Raw genomic sequence first — 20,778 nt, forward strand, 5'->3', positions numbered from 1 at the left:
CGCATTACTTAATCACGCTGGAAAGGTCATGCATGACGTAGGCGGAAGTACCGATCCAGTGTTTACAAAGCGAACGTGCAAAGACTAAGTCAAATGCCCTTTACAAAAAAAGGTAAAAACAATATCGGATGATTTTGGAGAAGAAAATGAGATGTCACCCGTGACCTTTCCAACGTGATTACGTAATGCATGTGCCAGATGAGCATTTGTAGTCAAAAAGAATATACATTTTTATTTTTTTTTAGAAAATGACCAATGGTTTCTCTAGATAAGACCCTTATTCCTCGTCTGGGATCATGTAGAGCTCTTTGAAGCTGCACTGAAACTGACATTTGGACCTTCAACCCGTTGAACCCCAGTGAAGTCCACTATATGGAGAAAAATCCTGGAACGTTTTCCTCAAAAACCTTCATTTCTTTTCAACTGAAGAAAGAAAGAAATAAACATATTGGATGACATGGGGGTGAGTAAATTATCAGGAAATTTTAATTCTGAAGTGAACTAATCCTTTAAATGCAGCAGGGAATCTGTTGAGCTCAGCGCTGAAGTGATGGTGTCAAGCACCAGTTTGGTTTTTGTTACTTTTGACAAAACAAATGTTAGCAACCATTGACATAAACATCAGGTAACCGTCAGTAATCCACTCGACAACGGCTAGCTGTTCAGTTCAGTTCTGAGAGTGAGCGATTCAAGAGTGAATCAGGTCAGTCTAAACTGAACTGTGTGTGTGAACAGTTTCACAGTCTCACGCAGACTTTTGACTGTCAATATAAAGTCTGATCCTCTCTGGAAGATCCGTCCACTTGGACAGGAAAACACTGACTGACACCACAATAAATGGAAGGTGCATCAAGTCAACCAATCAGATTGGATAGTGCCATATACACAAGGTTTTGTTCTCCATTTCTGTCCGATTCTTACAACTGTCACTTATTTAAGGTTTAAAAGCCACTTAATATTCAATAATATTATTGATTTAACTGCACTGACATTATCAGATGAGTATAAATCTGAATAATAACACTATTGTCTTCTGTAGAGCTGCTTTACAGCTCAGTCTGAATTTGTCTCATATTTGATGAAGTTTGCATCATTGATTCTGTTTATTACTGCTTTGAAACAATCTGTTCTGTGTAAAGCGCTGTAGAAATAAAGCTGACTTGACATCAGACGGACACTACAGCTCAAGTCCAGCTCTCTTTTGCACACACTGATTTACAGTCACGTATCCCGACTGAGTGAATGAGCCAAAACTAACAGCGCTTACAGACGCAGTGTAAGTTCATCACCGAACCGGAGTCTTTGTACTAGATCCCCATTCTTTTTATGGAAATGTTATGGACATACAATATAAACATTTACATGCTATAACACGAGAGGTGGAGTGAGTATGGTGACGTATGGAGACAAAGACAGAAGCCAAGGAACCTTCTGAAAAGTGCTGATGATCAGATAAGACAGCGCTCTGACGCATCTCGTCCCACATCTGGAAAAACGCTCTTCATCAAGGGCTTTCAACACTGAGAATTATCAGAGTGTTATTTTTGACTAATTGACCCTGGTGTTCTGTAAGGCCTCTGAGATCCCAAGGCCATTTTAAGAGCTTGAAAAACATACTTAACATTGATGTGTCAGGCTGATATTTCATATGCTGTGACCTTATGAGACATGATCAAAAGTTCAACTTTAGTTTGAGGTGTCAGAGAGTGATTAGTGTACACTACACACAGCTTTGATTTGATTTACAGTATTTTCTTTCAATGAGTCAAATTGACTGATAACAGTCATGTCTATTTCGTGATTGAACAGATTAAAACAAACAAAACCAAGATCAGAAATGGGCTACAAAGAAAAATAAATAATTACAGCTGCATGCCTGTATATCAACTAAATATTCATACTGAGTAGCACCAAAAAGTACTTGGACACCAGAGCCACGATTAAAATATATTTGTGTTATATAACAAAATGGCATTCATTGGCAATAAAAACTGGAATTTATTTTAAAGAAATATAACAAGCACAATTTCCAATCGAGATATTACATAAAAGGTGTCAAAATATGACAGAAAAATATTGTTAAAGTCTTAGACACTTTGGATGTCAAACCAGATTTAAGTATAATATATACTGTATGCAAATTAATAACATATAGAGCATTTTATCTAATTGAAGTAATCTTATTATAAAAGTACAGATATTTTTCAAATGTATCATGACCTAAGATTCAGTCAATAATTTTTGCCACTTCTTTTCCAACAAAAAAACTCTAGATTTTTTTTCTGTAGTTCTACCTCATGTTTTCTTATATTCTGTGTAAATTTTCATCATTCTGTGTGCAGAACGGCCTCTTTCTTTAATGTTTTTCCAAAACAAAATGGATTAAATTGTCCAGTTTGCCGTTTTCGTCATGTTTTCTAGTTTGCCACATCTTCCCCTTTTATCTACAGTACAGAGCCATCATTCAACCAGACTATAATATTCTTTATGTTTGTAGCAGCATACTAATTAGATTTAAAAAAAAAAAAAAAAAAAAAAAAAAAAAAACTGCAGATTTACAATAATCTGGGGATTACAAATAAGATTATTTTGAAAAAGGAATAAAAACCTGAGGGAATACATTCATTTAAATCAATCTATTCCGGTGTTTCCCAACAGGAACACTGATCTAGTCATTGAATGCATAAATGTCCTACTGCCATACAGTAGTTCGGATGTGCCCGTATTGAATTTAAACCCAGGTTAATCCAACTACTGTGACTTCAGATCGGTTAGGACAAGATGACATACAGTAGACGACTTGTATTCTTCTACGGACTGCTGGGTTTTGATGAGGTCAGAAGAATCTGAAGAGAAAACAAGAAGTTCATTTCAGGGGCTCATTTGATGTCATTGGGGTCTGAAATCAGTCAGGGTTACAAAACAACCCAAATACAAGAGAACAAGCTTTCGGGAGCAAACAATAGAGTGCCGTCATGCCACCAGTGGCGAAGGGTTTGGGGTTTAATAGACGCACTTGTAACCCCCGAGGGAGGCGTCCAAACAGCTTCCATTCTGAAGGCAAAAACACAAAGGCCGCTGTACTTCAATGCAAAGGTTCCATAAATAAAGGCATAAACGGACACAGGGCTCCAATTATAATTGAGGTCTATTATGTGGGCCACCGCTTCGCCACCTCAATCTGGCACAAGTATCGCTCGGGGGAAGTCAGTGATCTTCCAATAAACATCTAACTGCGTAACGAGTCGGTGAAATTGTTTGTGAAATGTAGCTAATTTGGAGCGCGTTGGCTTTGGCGGGCGGAGAGAGTGGGATGCCGCTGAGAGCGTCGCTGGCAGACATGCTGCCATTAGGCGTAACGAGCGCCCCGCATTTGATTTTAAAGCAGGTGCCATGCTGGTTAAAAAGGCATTTTAATGAGAGCGCAGCACTTAAGAACAAAAAGCTGAAAGGAGGTGCTGAGAGAGTAAGCCGGCGTTTGAGTGGCCTCCTCCCCATCAATGCACACACATAATCGCGGCATAATTGAATAACTAATTACAGCCCTCCGTGGTGTCATCTCTGCTCACCCGGCAGATCTCAGCAGCTTCCAGAGGATACCTTTCTTCATCCAAGCAGGAACGCTCTGACATCTAAACATGCTGCGTTGAAATGCGAACGTCCCTCCGCTTCAGGCTATTTTCACCTTACAGAAACAGTTTGCGATCAACGCTCTATCCACAGCATTGGATAGTGATGTTCATGACCACACAAAATTAAAATCGTCCTTCAGTTTAAATCACAAATCTTGCTTATAGCTTGTATTTTTGTTAAATCACATGCATTCTTGTTCGTGAGGAATATTATCATTCTGAAGTGGCTCTGCAGTTCCACATGAATGACGTTTACTCTCTGCAGTTACATCACGTCTCTTTCTGCTCTTGCAGGGTTTTTCTAACATTATGTTGTCAAAAAGTTGAAAATATAATAATTGTAACTTTGCACAAGTCAGTAAGTGTTTCGAGCACAGAAGTCATGTGTTAGTGAGGATATATTTGTGTATTTTAAGGTTGCGATGCGGTAGCAACAGATCTTTTCTTACATATCGTGACAAAGATCTGAGTGCAATGTATTATTAAAAAAAAAAAAAAAGTAGGGCGGGGCTTGGTTCTATGCACTGGTTGATGATTGGACGTTGAGATGTGGGCGTGGCTCTCAGAAGCATATGCAGATGAGCGTGAGCTTACAGGGGTGGGGTTTAAGTGCACTAAATGATTGGAGAAATCCTGCCATACATCACTAGAGAGAAGACTGACGCTTCACTGGAAGAGCCAGTTATGACATTTTGAATATAAATTACCAGGTCAAAAAATAAAAAAATAAAAATAAAAATGAAACCTGCATTGATGAATCATCCACAATACGATCAATAAGATGCATTTAGAATAGAGGTGAATTTTAGGGTGTTAACTCAGGGTGAGAAATTTAACTTTTCCATTAAGGGCCAGTATATGGGCCATTCTACAGAATTGGTGCAAACTGCTGTCCCACAACCAAAACACACATTTAAAAAGCATTTAATTATTCAAATTTTAGATGTCTACTATGATTATTCTATTATCTATTGAATCCCACAATAATATTTGAAATATCAGTAAGCTTAATATATGTAAAATCATCATTTATTGGGTACTTTCAATTGGGAGGTGACTGTCCTGAACCCTAACCCCTAAATTTCAACTTGTGAAAATAACATTGAATCACTTTTGCACTTTTTCCATTGTTGTTTTTTAAAATATATATTTTTAAATATAATTTAGCATTTTTCTGTGTACAACTGTTCAGAACTGTGTTAGATAACCATGTGCTTATTAGCATCTTTGAGCGGCTCAAAAGTATCTACAATTGTCACTACCGAAACAGTCACGACCAAAACATGTCATCATTGTTTTGGTAGTGACAAAAGGGAACAAAATCATTTATTTGGGGGAAATAAAAATATTTTTAGCACAGTTATGCAAATCATTAGTATTTTAATATGTTTTAGTGTTTTGGTATGTTAAAATTGAGTAATGTGATGTGGTCACTACCAACACATTACTGTCACTACCGAAAATGTGCCGTCACGACCGAAACATGGGGTGTTTTGTCAAAAATAAAGTATATTGAATGATCAACTAATATGTTATTATAGTGTTTCGTTCAATGTATATTCAAACTAATGAATCCTTCACTTTGAAATCAGTATGATAAACTTTATGACTTTTACAAAGAAAGATTGGATTCAAAATACAACAAATCTCATAAATTACACATATATAATATTGATAAAATTGTAATTGTTATTGATTTACCTGTGAGGAAAAAAAATAAATAAATAAATAAATAAAATTATATATATATATATATATATAAACTTTCTGAAAATACAATATGAGAATTAACTGTACCTTGGATATTATACAATTTGCAAAATTGAAAAGAGAGGGAAAAAAAAAAAAAAAAAAAAAAAACTTTTTTCCAAGACATTTCCAACTCTGACTTTGAACCAATTCTGTAGAGTGGCCCATATATTTCCAGGGCCTTTTTTTTTTTTTTTTTTTTACCTTCAATTTCAATTTTACCTTCAAAAGAGCAATTTTTATAACTACTTGATTAAACTTTTTTTTTTGCCTTAAATTTAACCAACTACTTCAGAATGCTACAGACTATTACTAATAAAACTTGTATCAACATCAACAAAAACCATCTTTACACTGCAAAGGTGGAACAGAAGCTGCATCTGACATGACTTTTGTGTTTAACGCTGCTCAAAGGTGGCATACAGGCATTTACACGACAAATGCATAATGTTATGAGATTAACGTAAATTTACACAGCCTACATAAGTATATCAATTATAAAATAAAATAAAAAAAAACAGCACAGGGTAGGGCTGCAGTATTATGACAAAATCCTTATCGTTGATTATTTGCTCTTGATATTGTAATAATGATTAATTATAATTTTGATTAAAAAAGTATGGGAAAGTGGCACGTCATATTCTGGTGTTTTCAGTGGTGACTAATCTAAACTGCTCTGACATTGCTCAACAGAAACGTTCTCACTGCTTTATATACAAATGATTGTATTAGTATAAAAACTGAAAGAATAATTACATTATTAAATACTCTGATGACACCGCAATACTGGGTTTGTTAGATAAAAGATGGTGAACATCTGAATATCATTCTGAAATTAGGAACGTTGCGCAGTGGTGTGACGCAAATCACCTTACTGTAAATGAAAATTATATTTGATCGGAAAGGATTAGGTGATTATAGTCCAGTAATCATTCATGACACTTTTATTAAACAGGTGGGTAATTACAAGTACTTAGGTGCGGTCATCGATTCTTCTTTTACCTGGGAAGTCTATAAATGAAAGCCTATATAAGTTGTTTGGTGTGAATCAGAGGATTATGTTTTTATTTTACCAGGCAGTTCTAAGTATTCTGCTAAATTACAGGATGCAAACTTGGCAAGCTTTCTGTTCAGTCAAAATCACATCTTGGCACACAAGGCACAGTAACATACTGAAAATGACTCGGTAAAAAGCCAACCTGATGGATTCATCATCCTGACTGAACCTGGAACATCCCTCGTAATATGAAGTGACTCAATGGTCACTTGAAGTCTGCTTCCACAACACGACCACATCAACCCCGACAAAGAGAAAACACTGAGAAGACGCTGAGTTCAGTTTTGGAGGGCCGTCACCGCTGCGGTCAGGGCTTCCTCTCCTCTCAGCTGGTGATTAATTGGTGTTTATTTATAGGGCTTGAACCGGGTTGCAGGGGGCGGGGGGGGACTCAAGGCTGCGAGCGAGCCGATATCAGCACGCAACCTGCGTCTCGCATATTTCACTGGACCAGCCCGAGGGCCTGCATTCAGCAGCATGGTCACGATAATGAAAAGCCTTCACACAAACAGGATGTTTAAAGAGAGCATGAGACAAGGCCTCGAACGGACGACGATAAATAAACAATGTGTCCTACTCCATAAATATCACAAGGTGAACATCCTGACATCCTCGTCTGATGCTGGAAAGGGTTCTGTTGGAGCTGTTGTTCTTCAACACCCACCAATAGGCAAAACACAATCGCTGTAATTAAGCTGGAACAGACGGCCGTAAAGAGCAAGCAATCTTCCTTCAGATATAACTCTACACGACATGTTTATGCTTCTGTTTTGATGAGGTTTCATTCCGGACGTGATGCGGCCGTTCGCAGAGGAAGTGAAATTTACTTCCAGTGGCAAAGCTGTCGATGCGATTAAAGCAGGATTAAAGCGTTCTATCTAAAAGCCTCGGAAACATCCGTGACCCTGCGGACGAGAGGCGCTCTGGGCCTTTACAGCTCACGTCTCATTTAGTCCCATCGAACCCTGAACCCGCGACACATATTGATAAGCTCATTAATGCGTTAGGCTAAAGAGTGCTGCTCTATCCGCCATGTGGCCGTAATTGCATAAATCTGTTCGGTGCTCATTATCTCGTGCTTATGGATTAATGATCGCCAGGCTATCGGTGAGGTGAGACCCAATAAACGCCTGACCTGTCTGTGATAATGACTGGAGATGGCACTTCCAGATTTAGCCACATCATTTCCTCCGCAATGACAGCATGGAGAGCTTGGAAGGGAAGGTGATGGGCAGACAGAAGTGAAAAAGGAGGAAAGGTGAATATGCAGATACCTAACCTTCACCCTAATCAAAAGGAATCATCAGTACTGTCCCAAAGTGATGTCTGGAGGGGATATTTGCTTTTAATGACCCTACATATTCGATGAAACCATCAAAATGTGAGAAAAATATTTTTTAAATGTTAAATACGAGAGAAGAACAAAACACTAAACTTGGTTAAAGGTATTTAACTGCCAAAATTATTTGGTGAATTACAGCTACAGGTTTTATTTTACTATGCAAAAGTAAAAAAAAAATGCATAGAACAACAAAGTTGACAGGAAAAAGCATACATTGACATAATCAGTTATTAAAGGGGTGGTTGATTATGATTTCACTTTTTTAACTTTAGTTAGTGTGTAATGTTGCTGTTTGAGCATAAACAACATCTGCAAAGTTACGACGCTCAAAGTTCAATGCAAAGAGAGATATTTTCTTTTACAGAAATCACTTTTTAAATAACAAATGGCTGGTAGGGACTACAACAAACTTCTTCCCGGGTTAGTGATATCACAAACCCTAAAATTTACACACAACAAAGGGGGCGAGGCCATGTTGTGCTGCTTCAGAGAAGAGGAAGAGTTGTTGTAGTAGAGTGTTGTTATCATGCCGTCATTTTACGCCGGACTGCTTCACAAACGAGGGTTAATTCAACGCTGGATTTGCACAAAAGGTTAACATGACGGCACATGCTAGTCAATGAGTTGAATCAACTCCACAGCAACTACATAAATTTATCCAATAAGTAACCATTCAGAAACATCTAAAAGTTGTAACTTCTTCCTGAGTCTCTCCATCAGTGTCGACTCCGGTTTGAACAATGTAAGGCTGAACACCGTTACTGACAATCCTCATTTTGGCTGCGTGAGATTCTCCAGCTTTGTTGCTGTTGAGCGACCGAAGCGTGAGCTGTTAAAGCTCCGCCCTCTTCTGGAAAGGGGGCCGGGAGCAGCAGCTCATTTGCATTTAAAGGGACACACACAAAAACAGCGTGTTTTTGCTCCCACCCAAATAGGGGCAAATTTGACGAGCTATAATAAATGATCTGTGGGGTATTTTGAGCTGAAACTTCAAAGACACATTCTGGGGACACCAGAGACTTATATTACATCTTGTGAAAGGGGCATAAAAGGTCTCTTTTAATATTTCGCTGGTTCATATATTATATATATATATATATATATACACACACATACACACATACTCACACATACTCATACATACATACATATACACACACACACACACACACACAGACTTTCAAAGTGATTCATAATACATTCTATAATAGTCTATAATAATATGTGCTTCATTGTCATGAAAATACTGCCATATTGAAAACTAACCAACCAACCAATTGGCCTTTATTTTGGGGTGAAATGTGACCCAGACTACTGTTGACAGGTTTCAAGAGATTCACTCAGAAAGACACATGCAGAAATCCATCCAGCTATAGATGTATGAAACAAATAAATGGGGGGAAATGATGCTGAAATCTCACAGATTTTGATTAGCTGCTGTTAGTGTAAAAGATGTTTCTGACATGGTCTTTGTTCCTGAAGAAGCTGAGCTGCTGCTTAGATGAAGATCCATGATAAAAGCTCCTGCGTGGAGCATGTGCAGGTCATATCTGACTACAGAGGAAGCTCCCCAATGGACTGTGGGCTCGTAAGAGGCTGACCTTTGACCTCTCGCCTCAGATCGGGTGTCAGATGACCTGCAGTTCAGCCGGAGTGGAGCGCTCAGCTCTCCATTGACCCCCAGTGCTGCTTTCCATCACAGAAATGGGCAAAAGCTTTCATTAAGAGCTCCTGCGAATTCATTAACAGACTCTTTACATTACAGCACTTCATTTCACAGACATGATGCATGAAATGGTCCATAATAAAATTAAGAGCCAGTCCAAAATGCAGAAAATAAAACATCAAAATGATATCTGCAAAACAACAGCACAATCAATTAGTCAAGACAAACGAGTAAAAAACACTTGGCTTCCAGATGAGACTGCATTATGAGAATCATCACGTGGTTTGACGGCAGGATTATCAGCTCCTGTAACCTGTTATGCTGAACTCCCAGCAGCCCGAGTGAATAATTAGCCGCTCTCTCAGGGGGCATCAAAACAAATCCCTTCAAATGGCCTCCCATTCGGTGTCGGGCCGGCTGTAGCGTCTAATCCAGCTCTTAACCCTGCTCGCTAATGTGTTTCCAATTTGTGACGAGCCCCTCTGCAGCTCGGGCTGTAATCAGCAGCAGTTTGCAGTGTAACCCGAGCACAGGCGCCTCGGTGCTGGAGTGACCAGCGGCTCCAGACCCTCCTCCACTGAGATAAACAAGCCGCTGGGACGCCGCGAGTGTCTGCCACTTTCCATCAACACGGAACCAATATTAAAGAAATCTTTAAAACTTTTTAATCAGTGAAAGGAGTCTCTGAACCCTGGAAAACCTCCATCAGGCTTACACCGCAAAAAAATATTTTTCCAATACAAAAAATCAATTTAAATTTTCTGACTCCATTGGGAGATATTTATAACTCACTTCATTTTGATGACTGTTTTCAGTTAACTTCATTTTGCTTCTCCAGTAAAAGTATCTTGATTTAAGAATGTTTAGATATTTGTACTGGAAAACAAGACAAAAATACTGAGGAAAAACTTTTTTTTTTTATTTGCAGTGTAGGACATGCAACTATTCATAACTATATTATCGCCTAGCTCTTTATATAAAGTTGGATATACATTTCCTATATTTAAATATATATAAGTTTATCCACATACAGTACACTCATGTAAAACAATGTATACTAAATAGTAAATCTTGGCTGTGTGATTGTTTATCGTCGCAAAATTGAACTATATTACTGTCCAGCTCTAATCCGCGACTATAAGGCATGAAGATATATTATAAACATTAAATATCATTTTCTGTAAAGCTGCTTTGAAACTACATTTGACTTTATTCATGTCAAATCTCTTACTAAAACTTGAGAAATGTCTGAATACAGTTTTAAACCCTGATTTGTGATTGTCATGCAATTTTCTATAAACATTAAAAACTCTAAGCATTTAAAAGTTTGTATGCCAGACTGGATAACAGGGTTGAAATGACAGATCTGGATTTCCCATAAATTTAAGACAAACGATAATTTTTTCTAACAATAACTTTGGTAGCTGTTGAATCAGCTGTGGAAACAACATAACCTATGTTTCATAATTTGAAGGAATGTCCAAGTGTTTGTAATGAGTGAAAATAATAAGGTAACAGAGCTGATATCGGTATGATATTGTTGTAAGATCTGTATGGAAGCCAAAAGTCACCAAATCACAATAAAAACATTGTTTAAAACTAGCTAAGCTCTAACAGTCTCTATACAAATAACTGGGATTTGTGTCTCTAATTCTATAACAAAAAAAGTCATGAGACACTAAAATCTTATTTTAACGCTGAATCTGAATCATTGCGTTCCCAGAGGAAGAGTGCTTATGAATAGGTGTGCAAGCTGGCTGTCAGACATCCAGGAAAAAAAAAAAAAAAAAAAAACACACAGGAAAAGGACCCTAAAAATAAGTGAAGCCCATTCAGAGAGCGCCCAATGAGAAAACAGGTCTGGCTCTTGTCCAAGTCGCCACCTCTGCTTGTGTAACTGCGACTAAATCAACATGTCAGCACCTTCATGCATCTGAACGTTTCCTTACAGCGACTCTGATAATACTGAGCCGTTACAGGCAACACAGAAATAGGAGAGCCGGTGCGGAAAGAGCCCTTGTGTGTGTGTATATATATTTGATCCTGCCCATTCAGAAGCATCAAATCATGATCTCACCAACAATCAGAGGGTGAAGCTCAATGTTCAGCGTTCTGGAGGTTGAGACCCATGGGACCCGCGGGGCCCGACTCACCGGTCAGCTGGTTTGAGTGCTGGACCCTGAATGTCTGGGTGGGAAACCAGACACATAAACACACAGAGTCAAAGAAAACAGCCCGGTTCAACAGTTAAACACTCAATCTGATGAGCGCTGAGAGGATTTCACCAAGCCTTCAAATACTTCTAATGAAGAGATGGCAGAAACTTTGCACTTTAATTCCTTTTGTTTTAGTAAGAAAAAATTATCTTTCAGCAGCTTCCATGAATGTAATTTCAACCCTGTTATCCATGCTGGAATACAAACTCCTAAATGCTGAGTTTTTTTTTTAAATGTTTATTGCAAGGAAATTGCATGACAAACCCACAAACCAGGGTTTAAAACTGTATTTGTAATTTTTGGTAAGAAAAAAAAACAAAACAAAAAAACACCCCTTATCAGCTTGTGATTGAATGGATGGCTGAAGCAGCACTGGAGATAAACGCTGCTCAATGTTTTCACTTACAAGCTGCACTGCAAATCAGATTTCATTGTCATTTTAAAAAATTTGCAAAGCAAACAAATCTCAAGTGGGTGAAGAGTCCACCTCTGGGCCTCCAAAGCCTGCGAGACACGAGACTGCGGCTAAACTAATTATCCAGAGGATCAAACTGGACCTTAAATACTCCAAACATGGAATAAAGGAATCAAACAGCGACAAGAAGGGGTCACGGCAAAGCCAAGCAGCGTCCCTCGGGCGGTCTGGACTGATTGTCACTCGTTTGGAGGTTGTTGAGGTTGGTGGGCTCAGGGGTTTGTCAGTCCGACAGTTTAACCCTGTTTTCAAAAGGAAACAAACACAAGGCTCTCCGAGGATGACAGCGGTGACCTTTCAGAGCTTAAGGAACGGGAAGAGGAAGGGGGGCAGAGACGACGACATGGTGCTTCTGTACAGAATTTAAAAACCTATCAAACAGTTTCTGTTCCTAAGGCTCTAAATATACATTTATATATAAAAACTATATATTTATGGGCAACACTTGCAATAAATAAAAATAAATTCCAAATGTAAAAAAAAAAAAAAAAAAAAAAGTTTACTGTGACACTACAAACCAGCTTCTCTCTTTACATGAAATTTGTTGTCTTTTAAACTCATATTGAGTTTCCTTCATGTTAGATGTTCAGTCGATGGTGTTTAGATACTCTATTGGTCTTTTCGCTAAACAAATATGTAGGTAAGAATCCAAATCAACTATTGTGCACCAGCGCTTGCGTAGCCGCTCTCCCTCATTCACATATTAATGGAAATGAACGGAAGAGTAAATCCGCCGTGACCAACCCTTTAGAGAGGGTTTTCAGAAGGATTTGAGTCGCTGTCCTGCTGGAGAAAGAAACTGAACTGAGAACGCCTTTTAAATTCCCATTCAGTTCATCGATTTGAATTAAAGGCTGCAAAAAGGATGTAGAACTTTATGGCCGCAGTAGTAGGAAATTAAATCGGAATTAAATTCAGAGAGAGATTTACGTAAATGCCAAATTTTAGTTGCAAAATTAAAAGTGTAATAGTCTTGAAGTCTGAAGGTTATACAGACAGAGCAACAGACAGACTGGACCTTTTCTTTCATCCATGCTGACAGACCTTGGGGCACTTCAACTGTTATTTTTAGGGCTGTCAAGAGATTTAAATCAAATGAACTGATTGCTAAGCTGAATAAATTGCAAGTAATCTCATCAATATTTGCTGAGAAAAGCACCCAAATAAAGAATTCACAGACATTATTTGTGGCAGGTGTGTAAATCATTGAGTAGATGAAAAGCGTCTTTAGAAATCAATGCACAGTTTTTGTTGATTTCATATCACGGATCAGCTGATCACTGGCCTTCATTCCACAGCACATTTTTGTACATCAATTTGGGTGAGGTAGACTTTAGGGGATGGTTCACCAAAAAAAAAAGAAAAAAGAAAAGAAAATCTTGTCATCATTCACTCGTGTTGTTCCAAAGACTTTGGTTAATCTTCGAAACACGAATGAAGATATTTTTAACGAAACCTGAGAGGTTTCCACCGAAAGTCCATGCAACTAAAAACTTAAAAGCTCCAAATAAGGTCATAAAGAATCATAAAACAAATCCATATGAATGGAGCGGTTTAATCCAAGTCTTGTGAAAAGATATGAATGCATTATATGATGAACAGATTTAATTTAAGCTTTTATTCGCAATTAAACAATGACCTACACACGTGATGCATGCATGAGCTTCCGTGTTTACCATATGTGATGTGTTCTATATACAGTACGTGTTTATATGTGAATAAACTAAATTAAATCTGTTCACCATATAAAGTGATCATATCTCAAGACATGTATTAAACTGTGATTCATATGGAATCGTTTTGAGACACCTTTATAACCTTTTTGGATCTTTTAGGTTTCCTTTCCGTAATATGTGGCGCATCGCAGAGCAGTGCAAGACAAGCATTTGTGGTTAAAAAGTATACACATTTTTATTTTTTTATAAAAAATGGCCGATGGTTTCTCTAGATAAGACCCTTATTCCTCGTCTGGGATCGTGTAGAGCTCTTTGAAGCTGCACTGAAACTGACATTTGGACCTTCAACCCGTTGAACTTTTAATTCTGAAGTGAACTAATCTTTAATCAAAGCGTTATGAGTTTGGAACGACATGAGGGAAAAATCGCAAAGCGTATGATGGGAACATACTTTGATTCCATCCAATCAGAGATCAAACGTGTTTGATATTTCGAGACGATTCTAGAACGTTTTGATTTGTCACGTGTCTCAGAGCAGCGACCCGCGTGTTTCTGCAAGAGTTTGTTGTGAAAGTCTGATAGTGTGTGATCCTTAGTTATTTAGTGAATGATGCCCAGTTTTTCCCAGTAACAATTTACAAAGTCGACAAGTGTATGATTTCTAGCGTTTAAAAACCTTTAGAAGTCGAAATTGTACTGCACTCCGTCCTGCACACGTGAATGCCTCGTCCTGTGTGTTTGATAAAACAATATTATCAATATTACTGCGCTGACACTATCAGATGAGAACAAAACTTGATCTGAATAATGACACTATTGTCTTCTGTAGAGCTGCTTTACAGCATAACTTGAATTTGTCTCATATTTGATGAAATCTGAATCACTGATTTCCTGTTTATTATTGTGAACCTGCTTTGAAACAATCTGCATTGTATAAAGCGCTATAGAAATAAAGCTGGCTTGATGTGCGTTTCCTGCCTTACTGCATGAGTAAGGTTTTTTTTTTTTTACACGTTAAACCCAAGCTCTAGTTATTGCATGTTCTGTCATGTCAAATGATATTTAAATACATATGCATACACACGTTTTCACGTAAAGTGTACAAACACTGTCTATGAGCGGCATGCATCACAGCGTCAGCTGCACTTGTGTCCTCTGTTAAAGCTGAAGCGACGGCAGCCTGCAGACATTTATTCTGCTCTGATGTTCCTAAAACACTTGGGAAAAAAATCAAGGCCGGAGCCCTTTTCACTTTTCGCCTCAAATTGCCTCATCTCTCTGTCAGGGAGCCAAAGGGGACTCCATTAGAGCGGTCCGGAGCGCAGACGCTCCCCCACGGGCGCTCCATTTAGCCGCTCGCTCTGCCCCGTGAAGCCTGTCCACATCAAATTAGAGCGGCCCCCGTCCTCTGTATGACTGATGCCACGGGTCCCGCGCTTGTCACCGGCTGTCAACCGGACGTGCGGTTTGGGTACATATAGCTGACAGGTAATCTTAATGTCTTCAATTAGCCCAATTAGTTCTGTCATAAACAATTTGATAAGTGCTCAAGCAACACAAACACACACACACACACAGATCATGTGCGTTAATGAAAGGCATAATAAGGTTCATCAGCGACAGAGGGTCGCGGTTTCCCTGTTGTCGTGCAGCTCAGCTGGGCCGCGCTCTCTGCTACCTGCTCTCTTGAAATTGTACCATCTCCTTTCATTAGCACATCGCAGGCTGAGCATGTGAAAGGCTCTGACAAAACTCATTTGAAGGGACGGCCGGCAGATTGCCTGCAGCAGGTGCTGTGAGGAGATAAAACGACGGTGCCGCTGTGCGTTCTTCTGTTAGGGCGGAAATGGGCTTTAGGAGTAGATGTGCACCCAAACACCTCCATAAAGAAATACTGCAAAGCAGATCAAGGTCCCCGTAGCCTGATGTTTGGTTTGGTTTGGTGTCTCCTTTCTTATCAAAGACTGATGTGAACGCCCACGCCGCCATTACACGTGTTCTTATTGTATTGACATCCACGACCTCTCTGTGCTCACATATTCTATTATTAACATGCAATTTCTGTACAGAAACACACTGAATGGAGAGGACACGTGAGCAGCAGCAGCTCTGGACCAAACTCTACGGCGCATGGACCGAATCTGAACACAAACAGTAAGCAGCGGCTCCAAGATTTTCCAAATTATAATTCTAAGCACAAGATCTGTGAAGAATCCATCCAAGATGGTGAAGGCAAGAGCAATGTTATATTTATAAATATATTTCTTTCAATATTGTAATGTAAAAAAAAATAAAAAATAAATAATAGTTCAGTCTAATTAAAAATGCACCAACAAACAGTCCCTTTTTTAATTTTATAATTTATATACTTTATATAGGCTATTTAAAATTACTACGGCTGTCAAGCGACTAAATTTTTAATTTTTTTTTATCTACTTAATTACATGTTGTGCCGATTAATCAATCAAATTAATTGCAAGTTAATCGGGAAACTACCCCCAAAAGATAATTTAAAGTCATTATTGTGTTAGATGAGAAAAGCATTGAATAGACATTACAAAAAATTGCTTTAGAAAGAAATATATTGATTCAACAGAATTTATTACACAATATTTTAGAGCTACATTGTGGCCATAACAATTTTTTTTTTCAGAAGCTGCCTCTGAAGTGGCATTTAGGTACAGTTTATTTACACAGACTGTTTAATGCAGAGGTGGTATGAATATGAATGAAAAATGAAATGACCCTTTAAATACAGTATGAAACTATAACCATCAGTAGGTGATTAATGAGTGAGTCATTGAATCATTCATTCAACCAATTCGTTCAAATGGCTGATTCATTCAGGAACGAAGCTGAAACGAGTCACTGAATCATTGGCTCACTGAATTCGGATTCACTCAGTAATGAAACACCGCTGTGTGTTGTTTAGAGGCCCACAACAATTCTGTTGTGCCTTTGTTTGGAGCTATTTTCATTGGGGAAATTTAGCAAAAACAGCCAATATTGTGTCTGAAGTGTAACACAAAATTAACTCAACTGTTAACTGTTGTATAATATCAATATCATATTTGCATTCGTGCAGATATTCAGGAAAAAAAACAGCACTCTTGCTCGTGTGATATTGCTAAACTATATCATATGATATAAACATAAGACAATAACCCACACAGTGGTATTTTGTGTCCTCATATCTTGAACTTTAGTGGCATTTTAACTGCATTCTAATAGGCTTCATCACACGGTCAGTCGTTGCCCTGCATCATGTTCGTCACTAAACTGCATGCAGTGTAAGGTGACCTTCAGGTCTGGACGGGCAGGCTGCGTTAAAAGCGCTAATCATTTTAATGTGTTATCTTTTCCATAATTTATCACAGCAAATTAACACGTTAAATCGACAGCCCTAAAAATTACATAAGAATATGCAACTGTCAGGTAAGTACATGTACTGTGTGCCACCTTTGAGCAGCATTAAACAGTCTAAATCAAATACCATGTCAGATGCATCTTCTGTTTCATCTTTGCAGCATAAAGATGGCTTTTGTTGATGTCGATACAATTTTATTGCTAACAGTCTATAGTATTCTGATTAATTTAATAAATTCAAATATTTGACATAAGACAACATAGATACATTTATTAAGATATAAGATAATTATGAAAATTGCCCTTACAAAGGTTATTAAAAAAAAAAAAAAAAAAAAAACTTTTCCAAGAGCATGGAAATCAATTCCAGGGAGCATATATTGCTGCTTAAAGGAAAAGTAAATTTCGGACTCTGCACCAGTATTTTGTGTGCTGTGTATTTTATGCCTGTTAGAGTACCACAATATTAGCTTAGCAGCATGCAGAAGTCAAACTCTGGAGTCTCAAACCTGATGTGTGAAGTGTGCAGAAACGAGACTGGAGCCGCCTGGCAGACGCCCCTCTCATGACGCGAATTCACGTCTGTTGTGAAGTGAATTTTAAGCGCGAATGAAGCGAGTAAACTCAAAATGTTCAAGCGTCCAACCACGCGCGAATAGCGCTATTTATTTACACAAGTCGCGTCTGGTGTGAACGCCCCATGAGTCTGTGTTCATTTTATTCGTCTCTGTATTGTATTGTATTTATTTGCGCTATCATTTGCAATTTGTTTATTTGTTCTTATTTTATTTGACTGTTTACTTGTCTTTTTTTCTTTTCTTTTTTCTTTTTGTAAATTTAGTTCAAAGTTCCAAATAAACCCTCGCTGCGCTGTGTGTAAGCTATTGAAACAAAATTACCAAAACATTATGAGATAATAAAAATATCTATATGGCAGTTTTCTCCGTGGTATCAAAAATGGTATCGAATATCAATATTTTTCGTATCGAAGTTATAAATTCCAGTACTGTGACAACACTAGTAGACGTGGGTGATATTTCTGAGCAGAGCTGAAGAACTCAGCCAGCCTTTTTAGAAGCGGTCAGCATCTACAGGTAACACGAACAGGTGTCCAGTGAGAGCCAGGGGCCATTACGGAGGTGGACCCCCGTCGCCACCCTCCCATGAGCGACAAAAAGAAAGATGGGAGAGAAAGGCAGTCACTGGGAAGTTGTAATAGGAAATTGCTCTTGGCAACTATTTGTTTAGTACCCGAATCTTTTTTTTTTTTTTTGTGCCAACACAGCGAGCCCCTTTGGAAAATAGGGCAGCTCTCCCTAATGAGTAATCTATTTCAAAGCAGTCTTGTCTGGGCATGACAGTTTACTGAGAGGCTTGAAGAACTGGTAATTACCAGTGTTACGGGGCAATTAATGCATATTACACTGCGCCACTCGTGGCGGCAACTGTCAGCTCCCCAATAAAAATGAGCACTCTTCAGCTACAGGGTGACATTAATTGGGCCTTTAATGACTATGCACAGGAACCGGGCCAAATAGGAACAAAACACAGGACTCCGGCTGACTCCAGCAAAGGGCTGGAAATTGTACTAAAAATGAGATTAATTGCTGTTGGGGGGAGGAGAAGAAGAGAGGAAGAATAAAAATGGGATGAAATTACAGGGTTCCGGGAGCAGGGACTTCTTGCCGCAAAGGCAATTCTCAATTGTCTTATATATTCTGTATGTTCAGAAAGGCCGGCGACGGGTCCGAGGTCATTGAGCTACAGCTGCTCACGGGACATTTGCTTTAGAAAAGCAAGAGTATGGGCCGTGGATTTACGTCCAGTGGTGACGCATCTGAAAAAAGTCAAGAAGTGTTTTTGTAGAGCAACCGATCCACTAGAGAAGACGTTCATTGTGTTGAACAAAGGAACAGAATAACAGTCAATCTCTACATGAAAACACACTGAATCGAAAGGCCACGTGAGCAGCAGCCACACTGAAATGCACAAAAGCTCTGATCCAAACCATACGGGGCATTTAATGTGTCACAGGATGATCTGAACGTAAACAGTAGGCAGCAGCTCCAAGATACTTTGTACTGGCCAAATTTACAAGAACAATTCGCCCAAGATTTTGGAGAAACCAAGAGCAAAGCTTTTTATTAATACATTTCATTCAACATTGAAAAAGTAGCTCAGCCTAATTAAAAATGCACCAATATTTGTGTTTGCGGATTTTATGCTCAATACACACACACAAAAAAAAAAAAAAATGGTGTAGGATTGAAACAATTTTCCCTCAGAAATTGCTAGTAAATTTCTTCATTTTTAACTGTCTTATATATTCTGTATATTCAGAAAAGCTGGCGACATTGAGCCGAGAGCTACCACTGCTCAAGGGACAGTTTCTTTAGAAAAGCAAGAGTACAGGCTGGGGATTCGCATCTGAAAACAGTCTGTGGTGTTTGTGTAGAGCAACAGATCCACTAGAGAAGACCTCCATTGAAGGAACAGAATCAGGTTAATTAATGAGGCCTTGGTAGTGAACACACTCCAGTCTGAAGAGCTCTTAAAGTGCCTGTTCATTAGCTCATCAACCCATCAGCCGTCATAAGTAGCCCTGGTTCGAGCTGTTTATCCTTCACTGGCAACCAAAAGCAAACCATTTGCATGCGTTTTGATGTGGCGTTCCTGCAGTATTTTTAATACGGAGCATGCACTAGTGCTGTCACGCTCACACTGTCACCGGCGACGACAGAAGCGCGAGGCTTCAAAGCTGCTTTGCACCGGGAAACAGAACGAGCAAATATTTGAATTGCAAAACCACATTATCTTCCAAAGGGATAAAACTTGAGACAACTTCCACGAGTTAAAGACCTACATTTGCGGCGAACACGTGAGTCGGCGGCGGTTCAAGGGGGGGCGGTGGGCATAAGCACACTCAACCTAATTTAGCATATCCACATTTGTGTAATGAGATCGGACGTGTTTTAGAGTCGGGTCTCCCAGACGCTTAATGTGAGGAGAGAACCATAAAAATGTTTTTAAGCGGACCGCGTATTTATCCCAGATCCGCCGCATGAAATCAGGAGGCTTGCAGACTACCTGCCACAGATATGATTATGAAGTGACGTGTAATTACTGCAGTCACACTAATGCAGAGGGAGCGTGTGAGGTATGTGTCAGTGTGTCCTAATATGAAGGCTGTTTATTCCAGGAACTATTTTTAGCATGCATGTTTCATAGAAAATAATGCAACTGCCTCTGTCAATTTTGTCAATTCGGCAGCTATGAAAAAGCTGACACGTATGATAACAAATCATAGCGCATTGGAAGTATAATTCCGTCGCTTTCCGTTCCAGGAAAAACTTGACACTTGAACTCCAAGTTGGAGTCTGTGTAAACATCCATCTTCTCACTGCAAAAAATAATTTACAAATATGTAAATATTTCTAAATCAAGAGAAGCAAAATGACTTTAGATATTAAGTCTTGGTTTTCAAAAAATGTAACAAAAGTAAAAGAGTTTCTGCTTATAAAAATAACGCTTTCCTCATAAAAATAATCTTGCTTTCCCTTTGAATTAAGTTCATTTTTCTGAGCCCATTGGCAGATATT

General features: G+C 38.7%; 1 protein-coding gene across 2 annotated transcripts in view; it reads right to left on the bottom strand.

The window, feature by feature from the left end:
- Positions 1-20,778, bottom strand: part of cdin1 (CDAN1 interacting nuclease 1) — a 95,266-nt gene that overhangs the window by 1,920 nt on the left and 72,568 nt on the right. The gene's annotated exons all lie outside the window — the stretch shown is intronic.

The sequence above is a fragment of the Ctenopharyngodon idella genome, chromosome 17, assembly GCF_019924925.1.
Source record: "Ctenopharyngodon idella isolate HZGC_01 chromosome 17, HZGC01, whole genome shotgun sequence".
Taxonomy (NCBI): domain Eukaryota; kingdom Metazoa; phylum Chordata; class Actinopteri; order Cypriniformes; family Xenocyprididae; genus Ctenopharyngodon; species Ctenopharyngodon idella.